The sequence below is a fragment of the Myxine glutinosa genome, chromosome 2 (assembly GCF_964187855.1).
Source record: "Myxine glutinosa chromosome 2, kmMyxGlut1.1, whole genome shotgun sequence".
Taxonomy (NCBI): Eukaryota; Metazoa; Chordata; class Myxini; order Myxiniformes; family Myxinidae; genus Myxine; species Myxine glutinosa.
The window spans coordinates 217060984-217078819 of NC_136262.1; the positions used below are offsets into that span (position 1 = coordinate 217060984).

The window sequence follows — 17836 nt, forward strand, 5'->3', positions numbered from 1 at the left end:
CTCCTCCTTTGGTATCCATGGAAATCTCCACGCATGGCTGGCGGACTTCCTCTCTAGTCGTCCTCAACGTGTGGCCCTGAATGGGTTTCTCTCATCTCCTCTTCCTGTTCAGGCTGGAGTTCCCCAAGGCAGTGTTCTGGGCCCCGTGCTTTTTCTGGTCTTCATCAATGATCTCTCTGACTCTCTCGAAAATCCTCTCTATCTCTTTGCTGATGACTCCACTCTCTGCCGCTCCATTCCTCTTCCCTCAGATCGGCAGTCTGCTGCCTCCTCACTCTCTGAAGACCTGGACAAAATCACAGACTGGTCAAACAAGTGGAACATGTCTTTCAATCCTGACAAATCTCACACTCTTACTATGTCTCTCCGAAAAGATCGACTGGACAACCCTCCCATCTACTTTCTCAACAATCCTCTCCAAGAAGTTCTGTCGCTCAAGATTTTGGGTCTCACTATCTGCCATGATCTTTCTTGGGAAAACCACATTTCCAAGCTGGCCTCCAAAGCCAGTCGCCGACTGGGCATCCTCCGTCGTGCGAAGTCCTTCCTCGGCACACCTGAGCTCCTCACCACATACAAGGCTTTCATCCGCAGCTCAATGGAATACTGTTCTCCCCTATGGGCCGGTGGTCCTGCCTCACACCTAGCTCGGCTTCACGCTGTTGAAACCAAAGCTTTCAGAATTATTGGAATCTCCCGCGATGAAGCTATCTCTGAGGGCCTTTCACTCACTCACCGTAGGCAGGTAGGTGGTCTTTCTGTCTTCTACCGACTCCTCTCCGGCCTTGCACCCCCAGCTCTCTCTGTGCTCTGTCCCCCAAATATTCCTACAGGTCGCACAAGATCTGCCAGCAACCCTCTGATGGTTAAACTGCCGAAATCTCGGCTCTCTGCTCACCTTCACTCTTTCATTCCTCTTTTCTCCCGCCTCTGGAACAAACTCCCTCACTCCCTTCAATCCCACTCCTCCCTCCAGGTCTTTAAAACAGCTGTTCACCACCATCTCTTATCTTCTCCCATCCAAAACCTTGATCTTTTCTACCCCCGCTAATTCACCCCAGATCCACCTTGTTTGAAATTCCAACTTCTTTCCTGGAAGTCCTGGAAGTGTCCATATGTTTTATACCTCTCCCACCGCCCCCTTCCCATGCCCCCCCCCCCAAAGCCCTCGCCCTCTCTCAGATCTCTCGATGTCTCCATGTCTCTCGGTCCCTGCTCTCAAATGTTGTGTTTGTGTCCTTCCCCCTCTCTCCCCATCTTGTCTACCGCTCCCGATGTTATATGTTTTATGTGTCGGTTTGTCTTTCTGTGTGATTAATGTTCGCTCTTTCACGAGCCTCGATCTTGTATACAAAAAAAAAAGAAAAGAAAAAAAAAAAAAAAAAAAAGCAGAGGAGCAGTGACAGTCTGTCCACAAGAGGGTCTTCCCCACCATGGGCGACAAATCCGTGTCTGTTATTATTCAGACACCACAAGGGGGCGTATATAATACAATTGTATAAATGAACAGCATTGTAAATAACAGAATAGGTATATATATATTGTTGCGGATCTCGGACGTCGGCTCTCCCCTTATCAACGGGGGGGGGGGGGGGGGGGGGGGCGGGGGGGGAGTTAATCCCCTTGTCCTTTTATCTGGCCGACGCCGAGTCCTGGAAGTTATACGCTCCTTCCGGTCGGTATTAGGTAGGGTTATCGGTCGACTTAGTCCGAATACCTAATTACCAACACCGACCGTGAAGCAGTGAAATAACTCCAGCCCGAACCACGGCGGTAGTGGACACGCCGAGCGAAGCGAGCCGCGATTCGGGCCGTTAAAAAGGACTAAACCCGATTATGGCGGTTCCAATCGTGCCACGTTTACCCAATGGAGAAAAGACGGATGCGATCGGATAAGAGGAAACCCAGAAAATAGGAAGAACAAAGATTGGTTTATTAATTATGTACAAAGAAAGAAAAGAGGAAACGAAAGGAATGTACAGGATAGCAAGAGGAAGAAGCAGTTACACAGGGCAGCCTTAGACAGTCTTATTCTACATACCCCAGACAAACAGGCCTGTCTCAGACACTCACACGGGGATTGTAGATGGTTGATGGTCACCAATGCGTCCAGGCTCCAGCCTGGCTCCGGTCCAGGCTCCGGTCCAGTGGGCGAAACCCGGCAGGCAGCTCCGCGTGTAGTGGAACGCGAACGGACAATTTATATAGCAGGGGGAAGGCTGGTGTGCTGCGTACATAATATGCGTACTATTCGTGCCAAACGCCCCCTCTCCAATGTCCTCTTAATCAGCGCACTTCCTTGCAGTCCTCTCAGTCCTCCCTTATGAGCGCTCTCCCAACCAGTTCTCTTGCAATCACGACAGTCCTCTCCGCGCAGTCTTTTCACAAATGTGCGCTCCGTATAAGTCCTCGCTGGCAAGTCCTGTGAAAGGGCTTTGCGCTCGCTTTTATAACTCAACCAAGCGATCGCTCCGCGAGCCCCAAAGCCATGCCTATCAGGCGATCCTACCTCAGCCCTGGTTGGCTGGGCATCGCTTACCGGCCACGCCCTGATGGTGGGTTGACGTGGCCCCACCTTCTTCCTGGCGCTCCGCCCCCTTTCTCGGGCCTCACCTCGTGGTTTATGGCGGCGTTGAGCAAACTCACGGGCAGCTAAGGCTGCCGCTGCTGGCCGAGGCGCGTAACAATTTGGGAGGGCCATGGGGCAGACTGGAGGGCGCGTAAAGGTGTCGCTTGGAGAGGGAGGCTGTAAAAATGAATGGAACGGGCCTACTTCTTATTTGATTGACACAACGCAGATTCAACTATTGGAAACACGGCCTTATTCTAAACACATACTAATGAAATAACTGAAGTCCTATGGTGGCCTACGTGTTGCTTGTGTCCTATCTATGGGGTGCAACCTTTAACCCTTTAATGTCATATTTACAAGTGTGGGTTCTCAAAACCGCAATACTGCATCCCCCCCCCCCCCCTTTTCCTAGGCTCGGTCCGAGCCGAAACAATAGGACTATCTTTTAATTAGTGTGACACTTCGGTGTGGTTACCCTCTACTTTTAACCTACTACCCTGAGTGTGACAGTTTTAACACTAGATATGTCCCCCCTGCTGCGTTGCGTCCTATCTAACTGACTCGCGCCCACAATTAACCGAATTACGGAATTATTTTCAAACTAAACATTTAAGCCGGTGGGGAGCATTATTTACAAGACTACTATTAATTATTTACAACTGCAACCCAGGACCTGTCTTTTGTGGGAAAAAGAAAAGATGTTTTTGATAAGAGGAAATGCCATTGCAATGCACTGCACCAATACACCATACCCATATGTGTCGGTCATGGGGTTTAGACCCTATGCACCATGTGATCAAAGCATCTGAAAATATATGTATAATTATGTCTTTACTGTGGCTTGCTTTTAACACAGCTGGATTCAGTTGCTGAAAACATGTTGTTCTCGGCTCGGAGAACTAGCCTTGGAGGACCTTTAAATATGTGCCAATTGAGATAAGAACTGACATGCAGGGAAAACATGTTGACAAGTTAATTCCATTACAATGTGGATGATTTACCATATAATTCTTGTTGCTTTCAAGTTAAGAGTATTGTTAACCTTGAGTAGAGTAGGATTTAATAATATATCCTTTGATTTGATGTACTCAATCATTTAACCCACTTTTATATGCTTTATTGCCAAGTGTAAACAACTAGACTCCATTGTGAGAACGCTTCCTTTAGCCTTGCCCAAGCCTGGTTTGTTTAGATAAGTGCCTGGGAAGGTCAAACCTATCTTATTCCCACATCTTTGCATTCTAAGTTTGGCCCTCTGCAGGAAGGGACCATGGTGGGAGTCTCTAGAGCCCATTTTTCCTTTGTCTTCAGCGGAGAATTTCATCTGATTTTATGCCTATATAACGATCAGTCATTTACTGGATTTTTCAGTGTGTGTCTCGGTTGTGAACTGCTATGTGTAGAGCTTTACACTGCTAAGCCTCACTCCACAATTGTGTTTGTAATTGATATCATTAAACCATTGTCACTCTAACTTTGTCTTTCTCTCCTTTCCTATAAAGTGAAGCCCAACATATCTAGTGTCAGGAGTGGGATACATCCAGCTTGCAGGTTCGAGGTGGCTCCTCACTCCTCAGGTCGGGGGCAGGCCAGGCCGGCCGGCAACAAATTGACAGAGGTAAGAAACTTTTTGCACACCTAAATTGGAAAGCCTCTCCCCTTCTTTTGGATGTGGGGGGCCTCTGTCGACTGTACCTGAGCGTGTATCCCGAACCAAATTTAAGCAGAGCGCCAGTGGGTTAACGGATCAATTATAGAGGGCGCCTGAGGTTAGGAGGGATAACCCCTCAGGTTAAGAATACCCCGGCGAGGGTACTAAGTTAAGATAAAGGGGTGGTGAAGATCGGGCGGTGACCCGATCTCAGAACGACCAGGAGGGATTAGCCCAAGGAAGGAAGGACGATGGGTAATAAGGTAGGAAAAGAGGGAGAACCTTTAAGGAACACACCGGCGTTTTATATGAAAAGAGAACATGGGTATGCCGCTTTGCAACCGGGCAAAGCATGGGCTGCGTTAACCAAGGGTCTGAGTACGCCTTGGCCAGAAGAAGGGTCATTTGCATTAGACAAGTTGGAAGTGCTATATGGGGCTTTAGACGCCCTGGAGAAGAAAAAGAAGAGTCTCCCACCGGACTCGTGGAAAGTATATGGTTGGTGGAAGGAAGAAGCCTTGAAGAGACAGGCAGCCTCCAGACAAGCGAGTTTGCGAGGGGAGTTGGGAAAATACCAGGATGAGCGAAAACAGGGACGAAAGAAACAGGATAAACAGATGAAGGCGCTTGTGGCGCAGTCAAGCCAGAAGCTAATGGTAGCCCGGACGAACTCCGATAAGGAGGAACCGGATGAGGAAGGTGAAATCCCCATTTCCTATCCCTCCCAAGGCCTTGGTCCAGTCCCAGGATCTAAGGCACATACATCCCGACACCAGGCTGTAGGGGAAATGAATGGGCTACCCCCCCCCCCCCCCCGAACTCAAAAACCCCTACAACCATCAGCCCCTCAGGTCGAGGATGATGGAGATAGTGGCACTGACACCCCGGGGTTCCCACCCCCGATAGGTCCAGGTTGGAAATGAGGATTATACCCCTCACTAGCAGAATATCAGACCATAAGCAAGGCCGAACCAAAGGGGGTGTTCCCATTCGAAGTGTGGGAATAGATGCAAACGGCGTCATAATAAGGGAACGGGTGCCTTGGAAGGAATCTGATTTAACGGCCATGCAAAAGAGGGTTCAGGATATGTTGATCGACCAACCCTTGGATATAATACCATTGCTTCGCCACTGGATAACAGAGGGGGCCCCCGATTGGAGAGATATTTGTCATTTGGGAGCATCTGTACTACCACCGAAGGTATGGGTAAAGGCTAAAACCCTTTCATTATGGCCAGTAGACGACCCCTTAGCACGGCAGCCACCCATGGGAGGACACGATTGGAACATCTTGAAGGAGTTTCTCCTGACCAACATTGGCAATGCGCTAGCGCCGCCTGGAGGACCAGCTTGAGGAAAAATTGGGAACATAAAACAAAAGGCAGGAGAAACTGTCGGCGACTTTCGAGAGAGAATAGAAAAAGCAATAGCTCGATGGGGTGGACTAGGGTTAATCCAAATCGTGGACCTACCCGCTCCCCTGGTGAACAATTATCTAGTAGAAGGGCTTCGGCCAGCGCTGAAAAAACAAGTGCATGCCGTCCTTTTCGGTTGGAAAGGAATGGGGACCAATGAATTATGTGCGAAACTCGAACAATGTCCGGGCTCCTCCTTGGAGGAGAAAAAGGAAATTAAGAAGGAAATACTGCAAATGTTGGTGCGAGATAAATTAGCACAGCAACAGGGGAAGAAACAAAAAGGGGGGAAAAAGAAAAAATCCACTCAGATGGAAATAATAGAAAGTGATAGCGAGAATGAGGATAGCGAGGACGATGTGTCCACCCCATTGGTACAGGCCGCTGTAGTGCAAGTACCCCAGGGACCACAAAGGCCCAACGGGCCAGGGAACCAGATGTGGGGACCACCCCAACCCCAATGGGCCGCTCCACCATATCCAGCACCAGGTCCCCCGCCAGGCTATTGGCCGCCGCAAGCACCCATGACAGGATGGGCGCCACAATGGGGATCTTCCAACATGGGCCCCAATGCGTGGGTGCCCCCCAATGCGGGAGTGCCATACGGGCCTCATGCCCCAGGCCAACAGATTCCAAGGGGAAGGCAAGGGCAACCACCTCCCTACAAAGGGGGACGAAGGCCAAACCAGCAGGGGGTTCCGGGACAGGGACCTCCAGGAAAAGGGGCATGCTTCGAATGTGGGCAGATGGGTCACTGGAGACAGGATTGTCCAAATTGTCCAAGGGGACTACGGGGGCCCCAGGGACAGCAAGGGCCGCTGTATTGAAACACCTATTGACGGGACGAATGCGGGCCGCCAAAGGAATGTCCATTGATAACGATGACCCCAGATGAAGAACCGACCTTGACCTTAGATGTAAATGGGCAGCCACTAGATTTTCTGGTGGATACGGGGGCGACCCGCAGTACTATAAATAAGGGACAATTACCTACTTTGAAACCCACACACCCGAGCGTCCATATCCAGGGCGTTTCGGGAAAATTAGAAGCTCTCCCCGTATCAAAGGAAGCCCGAGTAATGCTCGGACCGTTAGAAGCTAAGCATGCATTTCTCATGACCACCACTGCCCCAACTAATTTACTGGGAAGGGATTTGCTCTGCCGATTGGGATGCAATATAGCGTGTACCGAGGAAGGCGTATACGTCGACGTAGGAGAGTCGAACCGAGATTTGTTAATGATGGCATTACAGCGAGCCGGCCCCACCGTGTATTGGTGGCGGTTGGAGGAGGGGGCTTTAGCAACATGGACCCATGTGATCGACATGGTCGGAGCGGAGACACAAGAAATTCGCGATTGGCTAGAAGTACACCACATAGCTACAAAGTTGAAATACGACCCGCCTCACTGCACCGCATGTTACGACGCAACAGGGAGCGATGATTGCTATTTAGACATGGCTGCGGAAGCCATAGGGAAAATTTCTGACCTCCAGTTATCACACATATGGATTGGCCGAGAGGGAATCGGAATTGCAGTAACCTTGTCGCCGCGCCAGAGAACGAAAGCTAAGTACCCCGAGGGGGTGGTAGCGCATGTTACCCTTAGCACCGCCAGAGGATGGCCACCTGAGAGCATTGGATGGATGATGGGCCGGCTGCGAAAAACGCCAGTAAAGTATCGATACGAGGTTGAACACCGAACGGTCCATGTGTTGGACAACAATGAAGGGTTAGTGATCGATTTGGCACCACAGGAAAGACGAGGCAAATTTGAGATGGTGGAATTACCACCCAAAGCGGCACACATGGTTAGAGCGGTCCCCACTACCCCAGGGGACTCCGATGGGTTGCTCGACACCGTCACCCCATCACTATGGGCGCAACACGAGAACGAGGTGGGCCGCATTAGGGACGCACCCCCCCTGGTGATTCCGATTAAAGAAGGGTTACCCTTACCACACATTCGGCAGTACCCACTTCGGCATGAGGCCGACGTAGGCATTTTTCCGGTGATAGAATCACTCGTACAGCAGGGGATAATAATCGAGGCCAACAGTCCATGTAACACCCCAGTTTTTCCAGTGCCAAAACCAATGACAGGAAAATTGCGATTCGTGCAAGATTTGCGGGAAATTAACAAAATAATTCAGGGCATTCACCCGGTTGTACCAAATGCGGAAGTTCTCATGACTTCCATTCCGCCGGAGGCCACACATTTTACAGTCATAGATTTGTGTTCCGCCTTCTTTTCGGTACCAATAGCTCGAGAATCCCAGTACCTCTTCGCTTTCACCTTTAGAGGGCGACAGTTTACCTGGACAATGCTTCCGCAGGGGTTTGCAGATAGCCCCACCTTGTTTTCACGGGCGCTGCATCGTGACCTCGCGGACGTCCAGTTGGTAGGCGGTTCGGTACTGTTGCAATACATCGACGACTTACTGATCTGCTCTCCATCCAAGGCGGCTTGCGAGACGGATTCACTAGCGCTATTAAATGCGCTGGCCGAGAAAGGCCACAAGGTAGGCCGGAAGAAATTGCAGTTTGTGCGGGAAATAGTTACGTATTTGGGACATGCGATTTCGCACGGGAAACGCGAGCTCGACGCGAGCTGGGTTACTGCCATCATGGAAGCCCCGTTACCTCGCACACAAAGGAGGTGTTGCGATTTTTGGGAATGGCAGGGTACTGTCGCACATGGATAATTGACTATGCGTTACTAGCTAAACCTCTGTATGAGGCGACGAAAAACGACCAGCCACGGATGGTGGATTGGACCGAAGATCGCATTCGCTGCTACGAAGGGCTCAAACGAGCCTTGGTGACGGCCCCAACTTTGGGCCTTCCTGACTATAAGAAGCCCTTCACGCTTTTCACCCACGCAATAGGGGGATTCGCACAATCCGTGTTAACTCAGACCCATGGAGATAAGGAACGTCCGGTAGCCTATTTCAGCAAAAAGCTTGATGCGGTAGAACAAGGCTTTCCGCTGTGCTTACAAGCCGTGGCGGCTGCCCGATACACGGTCGAACGGACAGCCGACATAGTGACGGGACATGCGGTCCTTTTACAGGTACTGCATTGCGTTCATACGCTACTGCAGCAGCGAAACACACAGCACCTTACAGCCACTCGGCTGATGCAATACGAAACTGCATTGATTATGGCACCTAATGTAACGGTGAAGCGGTGCACTATTCTTAACCCAGCGACGCTTTTGCCAACAGAGGAGGAAGGGGACCCGCACGTTTGTACTGACGTGGTCCAATTAATATCGACTGTAAGGCCTGACCTGCAGGACACTCCGCTACAAGAAGCCGACCACACCTATTACGTCGATGGATCAGCCAAACGGGCATGGGACGGATCCCTGTTACCCGGGTACGCAGTATGCTCGGATACGGAGACGGTCGAAAGCGGCCGCCTTCCGCCCACCTGGTCAGCACAGCAGGCCGAACTGTACGCGCTCACAAGGGCGTGCGAAGTAAGCGAGAGACAGGCAGTCACTATTTATACTGACTCTGCGTAGGTGCACGGAGTGGTCCACGATAAAGGGGCCATATGGAAGATGAGAGGGTTCCTCACTTCGGCGGGAGCACTCATCAAAAATGGAGACTTAGTGCGAAATCTGCTTCATAGTATTATGCTACTACGTGAAATAGCTGTAGTTAAATGCCGAGGACATCAGCGTACAGACGACGCAGTGGCGCGCGGAAACGCCCGAGCCAACGAGGCAGCAGGACAAGCGGCAAACCAACAGGTTGGGTACAATATGCCAGTAGTTACACGCAAACAGGGCGCTAAGGCGACCGCCCAGGCGGACGTCCCGCACCCGCGCCTACAGGAATCGACGTAATGCAATTACAAGCCGCGGCCTCGAACGTAGAACATCAAGATTGGATTAAATTGGGAGCTCAGCACCCTGCGGAAGGACAGTTGTGGAAAATTAACGACAAACCCGTGGCACCACGAGCTCTATTGCCATGGTTGGCACGCATGGCTCATCAAAATGGCCATGTGTGCCATAGGGGGGGTGATGAGGCAGGTTCTGTCCGCCTAGGCAGCGCCAGGCCTTTCGGCTGTGGTTACCATGGTTTGTCGCTCATGCGCCATATGCCAACATCATAATCGGGGGGCTCCCCCCAGGCACCGCCACAACGGTGGCCATCCTCCTCCGATTGGGCCGTTCTGTCATATCCAGTTCGATTTTTTTCAATTTGCCACCTTGTATGTCCTTTAAACATGTGCTGGTAGTGGTGGACATGTTCACCAAATGGGTGGAGGCCTACCTTTGCGTCAAGGCTGACGCTACAACGGTGGCCAAACTCCCTCACTCTCTTCAATCCCACTCCACCCTCCAGGTCTTTAAAACAGCTGTTCACCACCATCTCTTATCTTCCCCCATCCAAAACCTTGATCTTTTCTACCCCCGCTAATTTCACCCCAATTCCACTTTTTTGAAATACCAACTTCTGTCCTGGAAGTCATTGGTGTCCTTGTGTTTTATACTTCTCCCTCCACCCCCCTCCCCCCTTCCCATGCCTCCTCCCCCCAAGCCCTCTCCCTTCCACACATCTCCCTGCTCTCAAATGTTGTGTTTGTGTGCTTCACCTTCTCTCCCCATCTTGTTTTCCGCTCCCGCTTTTTGTGTGTTTTGTTTGTCTGGTTGATTTGTTTGTGAAGTAAATGTTAGCTCTTTCACGAGCCTCTATTCAGTATACAAAAGTGCCTCTTGCGGCACTTCATATGTCAGTTCGGCATCCCGCAGAAAGTGTCGTCCGACCAGGGTGGACACTTTACAGGGGACGTCATTAAGGCCGTGTTAAAGGCCTTGGGGGTAACACAATCGTTCCACTGCGTTTACCACCCCCAATCAGCGGGACTTGTAGAACGAATAAACGGCACACTGAAAGGTAAGTTGGCCAAGATTTGCGCTGAGACAGGCCTCAAGTGGCCGGAGGCCCTGCCGCTAGCGTTAATGAGCGTGCGTTCCACCCGTGGGCGCATCACTGGTCTCTCTCCGCACGAGATACTGATGGGTCAGCCCATGAGCTTGCCGGTATCCGTGCCAGTGGATATGGCGGCACTTGAATTACCTATCATGGATGACATGCTTTTAAAATTTTGCATAGGTCTGTCCCATGTGGCGCGCAGCATACATGAACGAGTTCGGGAGGCCCTGCCGGAGCCAACCAGCAAGCCTATACACACCTTCGAGGCAGGAGATTACGTGCTGGTGAAGCATTTCACCCGTAAGACTGCGCTGGAACCAAGGTGGCAAGGACCGTTCCAGGTTCTCCTGACCACACCAACAGCGGTGTTTTGTGAGGGCAAGTCGTCCTGGGTACATGCCACGCATTGTAAGTTGGCCATACCCACAGACACGGACACCATAAACGTACCACCACAGATCGAGGGTGCCGCTCCATCGCCTGTTAGGGGTGGCGATCATACTTAGTTTAATATACCTTGCCACCAGCATAAACCCGACCCCCCTAAACCCCGAGTCCCAGGTCCACCGGCAGAGCGTTACCTGGGGTCAGAGGATAAACATACCCTGCTGCCCCATAAAGGGTAACGTATGGATGTGGATAATGTGGAGGGTTAGTGAAAATGGGTTCATCCATTTTATATACTCAACAAAAATAAAAATTATTTTTATTTTCATATTATTGTAAAAGAAGTATAACATGTGTTATACTTCTATAATTTTAACTATAACTTACCCACAACCTATCGTATATATTTAATTATATATTTTTTCATATTATTTATCTATGCGACGTCCCTGGTACTATCATCGTTAAACATACACGTCGCTGCTGCTCCCATAATTTTATTTTGAGGTGTAAGATTGCCAATATTAATCATTAGCCTGTTTGTTTTCCTAAATAGTTCTTGGACAACAACATCATTTACTTTCAATTGAATGGATGGGCCCACACCACCGATAAAAACATTTGATATCTCAATAGCGCAAACAACTTCACATTTTGCACCCATCAATTTCTCTGGTTTGATACGATGATCTTCGATGCACGATTCTTCGTTGATTTTGTTATCGTAAAACGAAGTTAGAATTTCGGGAAGTTTACCCTCTTCCCTACACTTTTCGTATTTGATTAAAAGTTTTGGATACATTGTTGGTGGGACGCCCTCAATATGAATTTCTCCATAACGTTTCCGATAAAATATTGTTACGGAACCCAACGTCGGCCTATGGTTCCCCCTTGAGGGGGGATTAGTCCCCTCGATTATTGCTGACCGACGTGGTCCCTGAAGCTGCACTGCGGCCTCCGGAAAGGCCGGTGCACAGCCCCGTTCGTACCGCGGATAAGATGTTACTTGATTGCCGAGCGGTGTTTAGCAACCGCAGCCCGAACTGTTACCAAGACTAACCCGATCCTGAACGTTGGCCGAATCGCGCCACGTACACTCAATATTGAAACCACTAAAGCGACCGAACGAGAATGAAGAAGAAGAAGAAGTACGGAGGAATAAAAGGATTTATTAATTATTTACACAAGCCAAAGCAAAGAGAGCAGTCAAGGTTATATACATAAAATGGAAGGAGCAGGAGACACAGTGAAATCATTAGCTTACCTATACAAGCTTAATTAATAAACCCCAGGACAACGTGGAAGACGGACGAACATTCACACTTACACGGGAAATGCAGGCAGGAATGAAGGGCTTGGAGATGGATGGCTTTGAGAGGCAAGGAAGATTCAGCGGGGCCTGGGCACGGTCGGGCCAGAAGGCACCACCGTCAAGAAGCCGAGCCGCAGTCCCAAACTGCGTGGGCGAAGTTCCTTTCTCCGCACTGCTGCCTCGCGCGCTCCTTGCGTTGCCTCGGTCCGTTTCTCCTGCGTTTCTCCTGCAGTTTTCTCTTGGCACGTGTCACGGCGGCTTGGTCACACCTGCTCATCTCCTGGACTCAGAACTCATCTCTCCTCTCAGCTCATCTCCCGTGGGGAGCGTCCCGCTGCGGGTTATATAGGCCCCGCCCTTCAACCTTTGCGGACCTCCCCCAAGTGTTCTCTCTCCGCCCTCTCAAGCCAAACCCCTCGTTCTGGGTTGGTTGAGCGGGGCCGACTCAATCCTCCCCTCTATGACGAGGTGGAGACCCGCCTTTCTTCTTCGTGGTTACCTCGTGCGTAATGGAGTCAAATGCAGCAAACCTGGCAAACCTGACAAACCTGGCACTTGGAAGATGCCATGGGGCGTCGGAGGGACCTACTCTTATTTAATTCGGTGCAATGAAGAGTCAAACTATTGGGAAACACATCCTTAAACTACATAGAATAAGGGACTAACTATTTAAAAGGATATATGGTGTCCTGTGTGTAGGTTTATGGAATTAACGAAGAGGACGAGCTTCGACCTTTCTTTACTTACGGAGGGTGCCATTTACACACAACAAAACCATAATTCTCACATTCTTTACATTTTCTCAGATTCGTTACACTTCTCAAATTCATTACACTGCACCCTCCTTCCTTCAGGCCCGTCCTCAGGCCTATAAAACTTTACTTTTAGTGTGACACATAGGTGTAATTCCCTCTACAATTAACCTGACCCTGAGTGACAATTTTAAAACACAAATAAATATGTCCCCCTGCTGCATTGCACCCTGCCTAACAGATTTGCGCCCACAGGATAACCGAATTACGGAATTGTTTTCAAACTATACATTTACGGTGGGGAGCATTATTTACAGTGACGTTATTTCTTATTTACAACGCAACCCAGGACCTGTGTTTTTTTCTTTTTAGGAAAACAAAGAGAAGGAAATTCCTGTTGGGAGGGAGGAGACAGCACGCATTGCATCGATGCACCAGTACCAATAACACCAAAGCACCCAAAAGCACCAACCACCAAACCGACCAACCAGTGCACAGTCATTACTGTTTGTAATAAACACACAAAAAAACAACTGTTGGTGGTCTTCTCCTTCTCTGCTGGGCCGATGTTCTTCCCGATGTCTTCTTGCTTCATGCGGCCTACTTGGAAATATAAAAAGCACAAACCGTGTCCATTTTTATTTAGGGCCACAGGGGCCAACTAAGGTGGTCCACCTGTTTGGCATAGGTGCCACCTTACCGAGGTCCGCAAGCAAGATTCCCTGGCCACTATGGCCGGTCTCCAACAGAGGTGCCCTGCCCCAGAACCTGGGGTCCATCAAGTGGTACTTGGCCGCAGAACAGCGGTCCATAAAGTGGTACATCAATGCAATGCATGCTGGTTGCGAGGGTCCTGGCACACACGGCGACCTCCGCACGCTCCCCTCAACGCCCAGTGGCGCACAGTCCTCGGGTGGGAGACAAGGGGGGGGAAAAGACAGGTGAGTGAGGGGTAATGGCACAAGGGTACACGTCAAACAGGGCAATGCAAGGCGAGGTGCGTACGGAGAGCGAAGTGAGAAAGCTCGTCCCTACCGTACGCCCCCCACCCCACATGTGACCTACACTACCCTTGCCCTTATCCCATATGTACAAAATCTACACATTACAAATTCGTCACTACTGTCACGTCTCCCCCATATTTCCCTACACCAAATTCGTCCCCACAATCCCTCTAACCAAATTTGCCATCACCCAATTCATCATCAATCCTCATAAGGAGGGAGAGATGGAACAACAAAGCACAATGTCACACCCACGTCATGATGCGTCTCACATTCCAAACATTTGCACAATAAAAATAATAAAAACCACCTGGCATGGTGTGGAGGTACGTCTTCTCAGGCGAGTGGATGCAGATGGTGCGAGGAGATTCTTAATCCTAACTATCTTCTAAATGACATTAACACACTTTACACTACCCGGGGTCTTTCCCTGCCAATCCATTGGCCAACTTACACAATGGGTTCTAAAAACCAATTCCCATTGACCAAACTGTGGTGCTTCTCAATTTGGGGTCTCACTCCCCCGATTCATCTCCCGGTGCCCTTGCACAATTTCCGGGCTGAGTCGTGTCGCTCTCCCAGCAGGTCTACCCACCTGCACACCTCCACCACTGCATTTGCCACCCGAGCTTACCTAGCTCCTCACCCTAACCTATCTAATTGGGGAAGGCCCCTCCTGGCTCTGTCACCCCTCGGTGCCCTCTGGCACTGGGCTACCCGGGTCCGTCCTCTGGATCCTCGGGCCCCATCCACCACAACTCTACCGGCTCCCAGAGCCCACCTGCAGCCTCACCTGGCCGACATCCTCACAGTGGTGGAGTGCCCATCCGACTACACGCACTAACAGGCTACACGCCCAGCCATTTCCACAACACTAATGCACCCATTCAACCATCATTCTTCCACCACGCACCACAGATGCCAATATCCAACCACAATTTACCTGTACCCTCTACCTAACACTTACACTACCCTCCCCGGGTATTCGTGATGGGGGTCCATCCTCCTTTCCCCCATCCACACCTTCGCACCATCCACTCCACTCCACAGTTTCCACCATACTCACTCCACGACCATCCATTCCACACTCCATATATTCCACACTCCATGTATTTCACACAACAATTCTCCATACACCTGCAGTTGCACACCTGTGCAATCACTCCTACTGGTGCTATCTGCACCCTCCTTCCTCCCTGGACCATTTGGTCAACACAGCACACCACCATCACTCACTCATACACTGCTCCATACACCTGTTTAGTTGCACACCTGTGCAATCACACCTTTAAACACACACACGGCATAATCTGTTCTACCTGGTGCCCTGCTAAAACTCGCGCTTCCCCGTCGCCCCTTACATTATTGCGCTCCCTCGTCATTATCATCCAACTAATCTACCTGCGTCCCCACTACAGGTATCATTGTCACTACCTAACCTTAGCGTTACCTATTGTCATCTTCTCTAGATCCCTACATACTATATCCTAACACTCCCGGGCTAGTTATTCACTGCCAACCCCATTAGACGAGTGCTCCTTTGCCCCCGCTGTGAGAGATGGCAGAGTTGCCATCCCATCACATCGGGTATCTCTCACTATAAATTTTGCTCACCAAATTCCAGCCAATTAAAAATTTGCCAATCACTACCAGTACCAATCATCTGCCAATCATCACTCTGCCAATCCTTGCCAATCATCAAATTTTGTTTTTCAATTTCGGGTCCAAAACACTATCCTCATCACTCGTCTACTCACTTGAGCCTCTCGGTGCACCAATTCATCTCTAAAGCTCGGCTTCGTAAAGCCGAGCAATGAATGCGGGTTGCTTGGTGCCGGCGGCTGGATGCGTCCGGCACTCGGTGCAGGGAAGGACGCTTACCCGGGCCGAGATCCCACGCACCATCTCGGCACGGAGCCGTCCAATGGCCCGATCTCGCCCTGCCGGAACGCCTCAACAAAAAGGGGTCGCCATGACAACCCTTCTTACCGGACCGCCCGCTCCGCCTAGCGGAGCACGGACGCGGCCGTTCAGAGTGCGGCCCGGCGTGGATCCCGCACGGCGGTTCTTTCGAAACCGCCGTGGTCACAATCCCCGCGGGTCCCCGCGGCACACGAAGCCCGGCACGCACCGAGGGCCCGCTTCGGCTATAAGTCGCTCTGACCGCTAACCCGGTTAGCGTCGATGCTCCACTTGCATGCTTACACCCCGCAGCCCGTTCCTTGCTCACACATCCAGCTGTCTCCATGCTCTTTGTCATTGCACCTTCCCTGACACACCCAGGTACACTCATTCCGCTTACAGACTTTGTCACACACCTGACCACCGCACACCTTTGCACACACTCGTCGTTCGCACACCTCACCATCACACCTCTTCGCGCCCCCTCCTCAGTCACCTCCTCTGTGACAACCACAGGGGTGCTCTCACTTGCACACCCAACCACGTGCCTCACTACCAACTCCAGTGTGCATTCCCATACGCGCTCTACCATTCCAGGTGTGCATCCTTCCATTCCAGGTGTACATCCTTCCATTCCAGGTGTACATCCTCTCTCACCTGCCACAACCAACTCACGCTCCGTGTCACTCTTACTACTTTTACCACCACACTCGGTCGCGCATTCACCCTTACTCTCGACCGCGCACTCTGTCCGCATGCACTCCGCTGTTACACACCTTTCTCGCGCATCCTCTTGCGCACTCTCTCCCGTTACACCCTCCGTAACACTCACCACAGGTGTGCATGCTTCCGTTACATCCCCTGTAACACTCCCCACTACGCGCTTCCATGTGCCCCCCCGCACACGCGCTACGACCAACTCACTCTCGACAGCACACTCACTCCTCGGCGAGCACTTTTTCCTCACACACCCCATAGTCGGACATTCTCGCACACCTCCTCCTTCACACACTGCACCTGTCGCACACTTCACCAGCGGCCTCTCACGAACACCCGGGTCCAAACCAACCCCCAAGCCGACTGAAGCTCCCCTCACACCATATACATTTCCGCGTATATCGCCACTCACCTCGGCACCTCGTCTCCGCACCTCCTTCGCCACCTGCAAACTCTTTATCTAGTTAGCGAGCACACCATCACGATTTGAGCACCGACCTTGTACATATTCCATCACCTCCTCCTTTATCTCCCTCTTAGTTTCCCTCCGTCTCTTCTTAATTTCACTCACCTCCTCTTCCTCTAACTTTTGCTTCACCTCTTTTATTTCCCGGTGCGTCTCCTCAATTTCGTCCTCTAAGGCCACCTTGACCGTTTCTATGTGCGTCCTCACCTCCCGGTCCTTCGTCTCCATTGCCTTCGTCACCTCATCCAACCTTGTTGTCAGTCCCTCACGTACCATCTGACATTCCCTCTTCGTCGCTATCAAGTCATTTTTGATTTCGTTTTGTATCGCCTTTAACCCTCCTAGTACCGCAGTGTTCTTTTGTACCTGTTCCACTAATTCCTTTTGTCCCACTGTCAGCTGTTCTACTCCCCTCGTCAGATCCTCTATGCCCCCCTGTAACCTAGCCGTATTATTCCTCACCTCTTTCTCCATACGCTTCTCACCTCGCTTTACCTCCTCGCGTACCCCCGAGACCTCCTCGTTTACACCTCGTCTTACTTCCTCCCCCATCTCCTCCATCTCTTTGGTAGATGCCGCCCTCATCTGTTCCAATTCATTCCTCTGAGCATCCAATTTACCTTCCAACCCGATTTTCACCTCCTCTATCTGGTTCCCCATTTGTTTGATTTCCCAGGCGGATTGCTCCCTTATTTCCCTCAATTTG

General features: G+C 50.8%; 1 long non-coding RNA gene across 1 annotated transcript; it reads left to right on the forward strand.

The window, feature by feature from the left end:
- The first annotated feature begins 10826 nt into the window (after positions 1-10826).
- LOC137422475 (uncharacterized) lies at positions 10827-13574 on the forward strand. The gene is made up of 2 exons (XR_010983476.2): positions 10827-10998; positions 13414-13574. It is a non-coding gene; the product is annotated as an uncharacterized LOC137422475 (long non-coding RNA).
- Positions 13575-17836: the final 4262 nt, after the last annotated feature.